This window comes from Rissa tridactyla, chromosome 9 (assembly GCF_028500815.1).
Source record: "Rissa tridactyla isolate bRisTri1 chromosome 9, bRisTri1.patW.cur.20221130, whole genome shotgun sequence".
Lineage (NCBI taxonomy): Eukaryota > Metazoa > Chordata > Aves > Charadriiformes > Laridae > Rissa > Rissa tridactyla.
Genome location: NC_071474.1, coordinates 29,291,465 through 29,301,741, shown reverse-complemented (window position 1 = coordinate 29,301,741; position 10,277 = coordinate 29,291,465).

Sequence of the window (10,277 nt, the reverse complement as noted above, 5' to 3'; positions counted from 1 at the left end):
GAAAGGCTGAGGGATTTGGGTCTTTTCAGTCTGGAAAAAAGACGACTGAGGGGGGATCTTATCAACACTTATAAATACTGAAAGGGTGGGTGTCAGGAGGATGGGGCCAGGCTCTTTTCAGTGGTGCCCGGGGACAGGACAAGGGGTAACGGGCACAAACTTGACCATGGGAAGTTCCACCTCAACATGAGGAGGAACTTCTTTCCTGTGAGGGTGGCAGAGCCCTGGCACAGGCTGCCCAGAGAGGTGGTGGAGTCTCCATCTCTGGAGACATCCCAAACCCGCCTGGACTCGTTCCTGTGCCACCTGCTGTGGGTGACCCTGCTCTGGCAGGGGGTCAGACTGGGTCGTCTCCAGAGGTCCCTTCCAACCCCTGCCAGTCTGGGATTCTGTGATCAGGATGATTGGCTTTAGTATTCCCAGCCTCTGTCTGGGATTTGATTTGGGATTTTCATATTGTAAGTGACTTTTCTTAATGGCAAATTAAGCTTTCTGTGAATATATTAGGATATCGAATAGAATGACTGGAAGGAGCCAAGACACTAATTGGGAAGCCTTTTCATTTTGCAGTATGTATTTTAACAGTAAATTGTACCACTAAATGACTGACCGAAGACAAAATAGCAAACTATTTCTGCAGTTTACTTAAATTTGAAAATAATTATTGTTAGAGAAGAAAAATTCTTTCTCAATGTTAGTCTTATTCCACATGATTTTCAATAGAATTTGTGGCAGTGGAAAGAAATTTAGATTGTGCATTTGCTCCAGTTTTAAAAATTGATAGTCTGTGGATAGGACATAAACAAGAAAATGATAGTTAATTTTTATTTTCTGAATAGTTCAATGAGGTGAATAAATCCCTACTTGCATATTTTTCATTTTTATTTTGTCAGTTTGCCTGAAAGAAAGCACATACTGCCCATTACAATCACTGTACAGAGGATTTAAAACTCCAGAAGGTCCTGTTGAATTCAACTTTATGTGGGCATCAGTGTCTCAGTTGTGTCGGTAACTTAAGGAGTGTTGAAGTCCTTGGCCCCTTTTCCCCTTTTGTCCTTGAATTGATGAATCTGCTTAATCAGTGTAGAAAACTCAGCAAAGCTAATGTTTCTTGAGTTCATGTCATCGTTTTTGTTTTGATCTGATCTGTAGAAAAGATCAGGCTCAGTCATAAACTGCTTAATATACAGGAAGAGCTGTAGCATTTTACTGAGGCGGGCGGAATTCTTTAGTTTGTGGCAGTAGGTACAGTGTGTAAATATTGAAGCAGCTGTGAACAGGAAATAAATTATGCCGGGCTCTGAATTTGGACTTGCCTGTGGAGGAATAAAAGTTAAAAGATGAGTAGAAAGTCCCTTGAGTTTCTAAAGAGCGGTGTCCTTTTTCTGGAGACAAGATGTAGCTAGTAAATTGAGGAACAGAATATGCTAAAATGAAAATTTCTGATTTATTTATCTGATATTTTCAGAGTTGTAATTTTCATGTCATTAGTAGATACAAAAATTACACAACTATGGAGTTATTTTTTAATGTCGTATTTTAAAATAGCTGATTGAAGACACTTCTAGAGGGAGAAAAACATATTTTTTTTGCAAATAAACCTTCTCCCATGGTTTTGAATTTCTTGCATGACATGTTACATCTTACATTTTGTCAAATTACACCTGTCAAATCATACTGGATAATGTGACAGTACATGAAACGAGTGAAGCAACATGACATGATGTATCAAATATAATGCTTCATGTAGAAAGTTACACATAAATGGTTGGATATTACCAAGAATGTTGATGTACTTTTTCTTTACCCATAGCAAGCCATGTTGACTAGTGTTTTTGGCATGGTTTAGGCCGGGTTGGCCAACAACAAGCTTTTTTTGAAGTTATGTGTTGTGGGTACGTCTGTTGATGCTGTGGGAAAACTCTTGTGTGGTTACTTGGTGAATTTAATGAGGATTTTGGGAAGCTTTGTGCTAGTTCACAGGAAACATCTCCGCTGATGTCCTCTTTGTCTTTTCTTCTTTCTTTTGGAGTTCTGGCCTGTCCAGGTTCTATGTAACATGTGTTGTATTACAAGTTTTTCAGCCATGGAACTTCGAAACCAAATGACCAACGCTTTTCATAAAAGCAAAGTATCAAGTCTGGAAACCTCTCAGTAGGCTCTGAATCTCAAGTGAAATGCCATAAAAAGGGGTGCAATCGTTTCTTGCTGATTTCTCTTACTCTCCCTGTTACTCTTGCTGTGCCTGGTCCAGAATACAGCATCCAGTCAGTGTGTGCGGTATGTACCTAGTACTGGATTGATGGAAGGTAGGCAGATAGCACTGTGTTTGTCCTCAGAAACACCTAGCTTCGTGCAATTGGTCATGTTTTAATCTAGACCAAGTTTCTTACATATTCACTGAAACTCAACATTAGGGTTTTTTCAGTGATTTCCTGTAAAACTGAAAATTATGATTTTTTTAAACTGTTATCTTCATTAAATTTACTTGCTTTAATGCTGTCCAACACATAGTCAGATATATTTCTATAATACAAAGGTAAAATACTTCTGTTGCAAAAGTGAATGTTTTAATGGAGTCATGATGTAAATTTGCAGGGAAGTCAATATTGAAGTAATTTTTTTTTTTCCTCTTCAGCAAGTATGTAAAATTGATACTAGGTCTGTAATTAAAATGCCAGATGGAACAATAAAACCTCATAGAAAGAGAAGTAGTCAATAATGAAATGCTGCAGAGCTCCAAAAAAAAGGCTAATGATCATAAAATGTGGGTATGGCTGTAGAAATAAGCAAGGTCTTCATCTGAAGCCAAAAAAAGATAAATGGATGAAATTCCTTCCAAAAAATGAGATTAGAAATCTGTATGAGTTACTGCTAGAAAATTTTTATTTTATATTTGAAATATTCACTATACTATTTTATTTTCAATTTACTATTTAAAATGCAGAATATTAATTTTTATATTTAGGTAGATGTGAATCATCTTTGTAAATACGTGGGGTTTTTTTCCCGTTACAGGAAATTGTTATCATAATTCTGGGCCACCTTAAAGCAGGGCTTTGGAAATAACATGACTTCTCTGTTCTGTAGCAGAAACGGTGGAGTCCAGTCTATTCTCTCAGGGCACTTGCATTTCTTGATGATCAATAGGTTGTTTGTGTCATTTGGCTTTATTTCTTTGAGCACAGAGGAAAAAAATCAAAGTCCATTCTGTTGTTTGGGACAAGAGGTTGGTCGTATTTCATCTTCTAAAACAAGTTGATTAGTTAACTTCATCAGTCTTAAGGTAGCAGCTGTACTAATTAAGCCTAACTTCTTAACTGCTATGGTGGCAGATTTTGGGCTAATGTTAAAGCATCTAACAGTGAATTAAAGACCCTCTTCAGCGTGTTTGGCTTGATGTTCCTCCTCAGTGTAGTGAGTTTGTCTTCATACCTTTTCATTCCTTGTTTTGCATGTGGAAAGGGTGTTCCCATGCATCTTGGATGATTGTTACCTTGTTAATGTATATAAAAGTGTATGTAAGTGTAAACATTTTGTTCTGTTAATTTTTAATTTAATTCTTCAATTAACTTTCTCCTGTTGTATGTTTGAAAACTAACTTGGTTTTTCTACAAATAGCAGCCGCCTGTCTTTCAAGCCTTTCTACCGTTTCTGAGCGTGCAAGTTGTGTATTTTAGCTTATCATTGGATATCCTTTGGCTATACAACCTGCTTGTATCAGTAAACTTCTTAAATTATCCGAGCTTAGATCCAAGTCTTTCTTTTCCTTACATGTGTGCGACAGAGGCATAGGGACTGTAATCACATGATGTGGAGAGAAGGATAAAAGGAAACGGGACCTTGTTGTTCATAATATACCCCATATAAGTGAAAACCTAATGGATTAGGTATGAGGAATTACGCTACAGCATTATTGTATGTACAGTTCCTCACTGTTTTTGGCAGCAGTGGCAAGGGATGACTCTGCCCATCTAAAAGTATGTAATGTAAGCTGAAATAATTGTCTGTACATCAGTGACTATGCCAACAAAAAACTTCATGTTGTGTGTAATAGCAGTCTCACTTTTTGGGGGGCTCAACAGTATTTTCAAAGACTTGCATTTACAGATTTGGAATTGTGGGCATATGGAGGTGGGAGACATGGGTTGGTAAGATGGGGAAGGTAAGAAGGAGTAAGTCCTGATGTGGAGAGGCAGGAGTACTAAGTGGAAAAAATAGTTTTGAGTGTTGCGGTTGGGAGGTTGAAGAAGAGGGAGGAAGAGCTAGAGATAAGTTTACAGCTGAGCATAAGCAAAGCTACTGATAAAACTCCTCCAACTTGGTTTCATACAATGTTAACTTACTTTGAAGGTATTTGATCTATGCAGTGTTGGATGTCAGCTCCGAGTACTAGATATTTTTGTAGTTCTAGGTAGAAAGTCTTGATAGAATGAATCATAGAATGGTTCAGGTTGGAAGGGACCTTAAAGATCATCTAGTTCGAAGGCCCCTGCCCTGGGCAGAGACACCTCCCACTAGACCAGGCTATCAAGCTAAGGATAAAAATCAGGATAAAGGAGCATTTGTAGTCTGCTTTGTGGGGGGAAAAAAGTACTAACCTGGGGCCAAGCTTTGGGCATTAACCAGTAGAAATACAAATTACAAGTGAACGGATTAATGTTTTATTTTCTTACTAAGTGACAACTCAGCAGATAAAATGTAGGTAGTTTGCTCTTTTTGTGTAGCTTTTCAATTGCCTGTTGTGAAACAAAATGAATATGGAAGGGAAGTTAAAAATGCCGTAGTGTGTTCTGTCTTTGAATCCATTGAAATATTAGTACATCGAAGAAGATTACAATGTGAACTCGATTGCCACATTTTACTGCCACTGCAATTTTTCTCAATTTGGAGCCTGCTTATTCTATTAAAAGAGAAGACTTGAGCTAATAGTGATTGGTGATCTGCCCTGCTGAGTTTTTTTTTTTTACTGATTTAAATCAAATTTAGTTTTGCCATTGAAGATATTATTTAATATCTATCAGTTCATTTATTCAATTTAGACACAGAAAAGGATTTGGAAGGCACATTTTCAATAACAGAGAGACAACTGAGGAGAAAACGGCTAAATTGCAAATCAGGGCTGAACGTGTACTCAATTCAAACGTACCTAGGAGACGTCCTGCATGCTGGGACACAACTCTCTGGGCTGGCAAACTGTTAGGAAGGTCCCTAATACGATTTGGGCTTGTCCTAACCAGTGAACTATGAAAATAAGTCCCAGCAGTGTTTGGCAGTCAGAGGTTCCAGAGAGGGCCTGTAAATGAGGCGATGTGGTGTTCTCTGCTAGTGTCCCAGCACGTTTTTGCAACATCAGCTGTGTGCGAAGCCACTGGAAAACTGTTTAATCTCTTTTTCCATCCCTGGTGTATTCAGGGTTTTAAGCATTAGAGCATCTTTAATTACCATTATTGAAGGTCTTTCAACTTGGAAAATTGGAAATATATTTCACCAGAGACTACACCATGGTAATTGGCATGTTGTTGCAATGTCTGCATAATGTTGTTCCTATTTCAGTCTGTTGCATAAAAGATTGTTTGCTGATTTTCCCAGAAGTATAAAATTAATCCAATCCAGGCTCTATCAAGTAATTTTTGGTCATGGAAATGAAATTGTAATTTTTCAAACTGTGACTTGTTAGTCTGCTTTGCTCAGAAGGATAGATTTGGAGATACAGAGCAGCATTGTTTCCTTTTATTTGTGTTAATCAGAACAATATAGCTGTCAGAGCTTAGTTTTCTAATGTTATGATGGGAGAGTATATAATAATAAGTGTCGAGTGCCTAAAAGGTTTTATAAAATACATGTGATTCTTTCAGCAAATCATTATTTGATGCTTTCACCCAACCCAGCTATATTCAACTATAACCAGTATTTTGGCATGAGGTTATGAACAAATAATACTGTCAAGACAGTCTTGAAGGGACTACCTCAGAGGTCCTTTGTGCCTCTCAGTGACACTTAAGATAAGATGTGATGTGGTGTTTATTCCATGTGAGCAATTAAAAGTGCATGTGGAGGCTGGTAATTAGTCTTCTGCATTGAAAATTATGCATTCTGAGGATGGTTAACCTAGAGTGGTTGTGGACTTCCTATCTTTGGAGGATTTTGGTAAACAACGGGACAAACTCCTGAGCAAAGCAGTCTGAATTCAGAGCCTCTTTTGGGCAGGAGGCTGGACTGCAGACCTCCCAAAGTCCTTTACAGTCCCATTTAACTTTTAATTTAATTTATTTTTTTATAGGAATTTTTTTGTGGTGAGTGATTCCAACACAAAACTTACAACATCATGTGCTTGCGAAGGTTACTAACCAGTTAATTTTTGTTATGAGGAAGACCTTTTTCGAATTTAATGTACTCGATAAGCTGTTTGCAGACTGAGATTACTTAAAAATAGATCAATTCAATCATCTTCTGTTTCAGCAAAAAAAAGTTTTTCAAACTGACTCACAGAAATCTGTTGGAATCCATTGTAGTATATTATTATAGCCTAAAGTATATCTAGGAAAAATAAGACACTGTTACAGTAATCATTTTCTGTAATTGGTTCCACTCCACGTAGATGCGTAAGAGGTGAGATGCAGATCTTGTTGGAATGTGAGCAATAATGTCACTTGGAAGTCTGGAAAAATAACTGAAATTAAACACTGAGCTGCATTTATGTGTTGGAGAAGAAAACTTCAGGGAAACCCCCCCTGTTTGCGCAACAGAGTATCAGATAACCACACGCAGCCTGTGAACCGTCAGTCGTAACTTCAGCGTACACCAAACTGCTCCAAATACCCTGAAGGCCTGATGCTGTTTCTGGGGCATTCTGATAGGTGTCACTTCCAGGACCTTGGATACTCGGGTAAGTTCTGTTACCTGTCCTTCCCTCCAAATTCAGAGCAGAGCTTTGGTGTGCGGTGCACAGGCACTGGTATTGGATGTTTCTTACCTTTACCTTGCACTTAAGGGAACTCATGTTATGTGGCAGAACTGGGAAGCATCACACTGAGGGCACTGTAGGTCTTTCTCTACGAATCTTTTTGAGTTTTTTATTCCACTCTGCTAGTACTTCACTATTATTTTTTTTTTTTAAGAAAAAATCGTAATACTGTTGAATATTTAGACTATTAATGTCTCATTAAAATACTAGAAAGTTTCTCAGGGTTAAATTGTCAAGGTAGTAACGTCTTGGATACCCTGGGACCAATTTTGTGAATGCCATGAGATGCCATCTTGTGTGTAGTTTAAAAGAAACAAAGTACCGTGACAACACGAAACAGTAGGTATGAAAATGTTTCTCTTATTTTTAGTGATTCATATTTTTCATCATTGATGAGTCAATAAATTCTTTCCAGGTGACATTGGAGGTGGGGGGAGTGTGACCCAAGCACGGAACAGTGCTTACTGTCTACTCTCCATTACGGAGATGTAGTTTGCAGATAATGACAGCGAAGTCTAAGGAGCTTAACTCTTTTTCCTTGTGTGCTGGTATCCTCCCCTCAGAGGATTCCTAAACTGCTGCCAATTGTATCATTTATTGTTAGTTTTTGGAGCTCCCAAAGCCAGCTTTTATATATTTGAAGCAAGCAGGAGGTTTTATAGACAGTGTAATTGAAAGTACTGTGCAGTGTTTTTCTGAGGCGTAGTGGGAAACAGAACTATTGTACACGAATGAAATACAGTTGTGTTTTCCTGTCAGTGCTGTGTAGGAAAACAGACAAAAAGAAAAGGAAGAGTAGAAGTGAAACAGGAGCATAACCTGTTATTTACAAATTGTAAATATGAACTCAAGTGAAATGTAGCCTTTATTTAATGAATTGAGGCAAAAGTAGTAAACTCCAAGTTGAAGATAATGTCCAGAAACATTTAAAGACACTGAAAGTATGTTTTAATGTACACTTTCCCATTATTGCATTATCTTTCATTGCCCATTTTCCAGTCAAGATTATGTACTGGGGAGTGGTTTGTGTTGTTCTGCCACATTTGCTCCTGTGGTATCGCATCTAGAACGAGTCTGGGGCTGTGGCTGTTGCAAAGAATTCAGACCATTGCAACTGACTTAGTCTATATTGCAATTAGTAAATTTGTATTCTTTGAAATGTCTCTTTAAAACAAAAGATTTGTTGTAAGCAAAGGCTCTTTTTGCCTTTCGCTATTAAGTATGAATGTTCCCTTTTGTCTTTGGAGGTGTCTTGGGCTTGATCGGTACAATTAGTTTCAGATTCTGCTCTGATGCTACTTGAAAGCAGATACTTAGACCAAAAATGCATACAATTTCCCACAGCAAGACTTGACAGCTCTTGTTAGACCTTACAGAATGATTCTTCCATATTGTTATTTCCACATACATCGTTGAAGATGGCAGCGCAGTGTGCAGTGGTTCTGAGAACCACAAACTGACCGACTGAGCTGTGCAATTTCTAGAGAGCGGGACTGTCTAGGAGCGGAGCAATCCTCATGCCAAAAGGAGGGGAGAAGAAGACAATTTTCCATTTATAGACAGAGAAAGCACTCATTCAACTATTAAGACGCGTGCTTTACTGTGTTTCTCCAGCAGTTTATTTTCATTCATTATGAGCTGGGGTTTTTGTGTGTTTGAAGACACAAATATGAAGACGACATGGATACTGAGGAGTCCCATATTAGCAATCAAACTAAAAGCCTTGTTACATTGAATTGTCTCCTGCGAAGTAAGAGGTATTAAATTCCTGCAGATCATCCAGATGTGTTTATATGAATCTCCCTCGACTGGGTCAGTATTTTGAGAAATTTCCATGTACTGAGGGAAGTGTTTGGTATTTAATTCGTGATACAATCCTAGTTTAATTTTTCTCATATTTTATTTGGATAGTGAAAATCTAGAATGACAAAACAGGAAAAAAAAACCCAAACATTTGCTTCAAAAAGCTATTATTTTAGACATACCCTTCAAGAGTTTAGTGAAAAACATAAGCTAGTGTGCTATTTCCACAAGGTTCCTTATGGAAAAAAAAAAAAAATACCCACAACCCAACACCTAGTAGTATGTCATGGACTTAACAATTTAAATGAGAAATGGGCTATTGTAGCATTCTTTCAAAACAGGTAATACTATCTCTGTTTTAGTGAAGGTGTAACACTGAACTCTTGTTCCAGGAGCTCTGTGTGGCAACAATGCAAACTAAGTCCGGGTGCTTTTCTTCCAGGCAGATGCAGGTAGCACTTCCACAAATGGTAAATTCATGGCAAGTGAGTTCCCATGAGTTTTCAGAACATCACAATTATCTACTGGTAGATGCAGAGAACTGACTTTGTTACAATCAGTTTTGGGTCTTTAGTTTCTGCATCCTTTCCTGTGTCTTTTCAACCCTTTTCCCAGATTTTTGTTAAAATTTATTTGCCTTTCTTTTCAAGAGGTCAACAGAGAACATACTTTCTTCTTCACGTTCCTCTCTACTGCTATTACACCGTCTTGAACAAAATCCTGTTTTCTTCTTCTCCTTAAGGAAGAGTGTGTCCGTATGTATCTACCCAGATATATATGAGAGCACTACAAATTCAGTTTACTCCTTATAATTTTAATTAGTATTTTATTTCTTAATATTTTTTTAGGTTATAGTTGATGAATTAACTGTTTTATTATTTTGTAACATCATCAAACATGTTAGGATCAGCAATTAATTACCAGTGATACTTGATGAGTGTGTTATTCAGGCAATTCAAAATTATTATTGATAGTAGCTATGGACCGTTACTACCTTAAATAGAATTTCAGTTTTTCTCAAGAGAATCTGCCTTTCTGATAAAATGCTCTTCATGTGTAGGTATCATCATTTCCAATTTGATATTGGTTGTTAACCTAGCAGACTTTATCATTGAGGTATAAATGTGAGATTTTTATCTAGTTAAAGTTTATGAACAATTACGAAGTTCTAAAATCCCAAATGGTGGTAACCTTGAGCATTATTACTGAGATTCTTGAAGTCTAGTTCTTACTAATGAAGTGCCTGAGTAAAAAGGAGGGGAAAGAAAACCCCGCCAAAATTCAGGACGAATAAAAGCAGTGATAGGAGTTGTATGTGATGGCGGTAGAACGTTTTTCATCCTAATCTACTACGTTTAGCAATACAGTCATCTTGTGTACATGCCTTCAAGATCAGAGGGATTTTTATACTGGCTCAGATTGATAACGAAGTGACACAAAAGTGATTTCTTATGGTGAGGCACAAGAACCTGTCTATGTTATGTAAAACACTTGCGTGTCTCGCAGG